The sequence below is a fragment of the Aplysia californica genome, unplaced genomic scaffold (assembly GCF_000002075.1).
Source record: "Aplysia californica isolate F4 #8 unplaced genomic scaffold, AplCal3.0 scaffold01773, whole genome shotgun sequence".
Classification (NCBI taxonomy): domain Eukaryota; kingdom Metazoa; phylum Mollusca; class Gastropoda; order Aplysiida; family Aplysiidae; genus Aplysia; species Aplysia californica.
Window position 1 is genome coordinate 41479 of NW_004799043.1, and position 1987 is coordinate 43465.

The 1987-nt window shown below is 40.7% G+C and overlaps 1 protein-coding gene across 1 annotated transcript in view; it reads left to right on the forward strand.

Moving 5' to 3' along the window:
- The window catches only part of LOC101846557 (V-type proton ATPase catalytic subunit A), a gene marked incomplete in the record, with an annotated part of 25774 nt that extends 23843 nt beyond the window's left edge, over positions 1–1931 (forward strand). The window contains 1 exon segment of the mRNA XM_013090986.2: positions 10–1931.
- Between the last annotated feature and the right edge of the window lie 56 nt (positions 1932–1987).

The window sequence follows — 1987 nt, forward strand, 5'->3', positions numbered from 1 at the left end:
TTTTTTCACGATCCTGCTCCCTCCATTCCAAGTTGTTCCAAAAGTTGATGACAATTCCTCGGACAATGTTGTCGCTCAAATCGTTTTCCTCTCATTTTTGCTCCCACTCCCCCCCCACACCCTTCACCTATGGGATGTCTGCCTGTACATTTGTATGTGTGTGTAGTCATTTTCTGTATATTACAACAAGTACTAGCCAGTGTTTTATTAAGGTTTTAATCAGAATAAACAATGTGGCTCTGCGTATGTGTACCCGTTAGTGTGGTGGTATTTGTGTAGTACACGCTAGTTCAATTTATATGTATTTCTAGTTCTTTCTTCTTCTTTTTTTCTCCCCCCTCCCCTCCGTCCTTCCTTCATGCACATGCCACAACTGGCTTACCCAGGCTTCTCCTGATTGGTCAAGCATTCATTTGTCCATGATTTTGACACGACTTGCACCACGCAAACTATCAAAAGAAAAGTTTTCCTTTACGTAGACACCCTGCACCCTGAATGCTTTTCCTCTTGGGTCTTTCCTACTTACCCACGTTGGCTCGGCTACTTCCTGCTTCCTGTCTCGGCTGTCCTGGCGGCGAAAATTGTGAAAAGATTTCAACGGCTGCTCTGTCTCCTCCTCGTTTTATCGTTTTAGGACTAATTTCTGTGGAAAGATGCTGTTTCTTTACACAAATCAAATAACTTCATGTGAGGAGTTGTTTTAGTAGAGATTTTGTGGGTTCTTTTTTTGGGGTTTTTTTTTTGGGGGGGGGGTTAGTGGGTAGGGTTGGTATTTATAACGTTCCATAGATTGCACAATTTCCTTTAGACTGGCTGTAGTGTGTTTTTTTACTGCGGGTGTGTTGGTGCTGTGTCGTGCGCGGCTCACTTCTGAAAGTGGACTTAGGTAAGAGTTGAGCGTTTGGGCTGGATTATGATGGTGTGCAGTTACACTGGTATATGATTCAATACTTGTTTTTTAGTCTTTCCATCTTTTCGTGTTGGGAGATCTGTTTTTTTTTTTTTTTTAAAGTTTAGTGCAAAAAGTTGTCCTAGTCATTTATTGTGCACTAGCATGGAAAAGGTGAATGGTCGAACAATGCCGTGAGACTTGGGATTGTGTCGTGCAAAAACGTGAATTGACTTGCGTGTTTCATGACATTTTGTTGTTACGAATATTCTAAAGACTAGAGTCGTCGACGTGATGTGCATCTGAATGTTGGATGGTCTAAATGGATCGTGGGTTGTGTTGTGGTTTAGTATCATGTGAAAAACTCTGGCAAATTGTGGGCTTGCTTTCCAACCCTTCCTGCCACAACGGGACCATTGGTTTTTTCTGTATTTTCTTCTTTTTTTTCCACCATTTATCCTTTAAATTTTTTTCTTCTTGCAATGAAAATGTGGGTAATGTGTTCACTGTGTGTGGTGAATGCCCAGCTTGTGAGGAATGTATGGTGAGGGGTGCTGGTCCAGATGTGCGTGTGCGTGTATTATGCATGTGTGTATGTGCGCATGTTTATAATTGAACTGCGATTGCTTCCGTGTACGAGAATTGTGAGCACAAAAGTAACTATACTGTATTTATATTCATCACATAGCTCTTCACGTTATCATTTATTCAGATGTGAATATCTTTACACAAAAAAAACAACTTGGGTCTAATGTAATCCATTGTGTTTCGATTTTGGGACCGAATGTGGATGTGACTGCCGAGGTTTGTTCTTTCTTGTACAGGAAAATTGTCTGGCATTTTGTGTGGGTTTCTCTCTCTCTACAGCTGTGATTTCACGTTACCATGTCTCCGTCTACGGGCGGGCTGGATGGATATGCTGTCTGCTTTCTCTATTTCACCGATGATTGATTCATGCGAGGGAAATGACGCAGACGAGATATCCTGAGTGTGCTTGTGTTCGTTTGATGTTTTGATGTAATATATTATGTATACGAGTGAATGGAAGATGGTTTTTGGCTTTTTTTTTTTTTTTTTTTTTTTTTTTTTTTTTTTTTG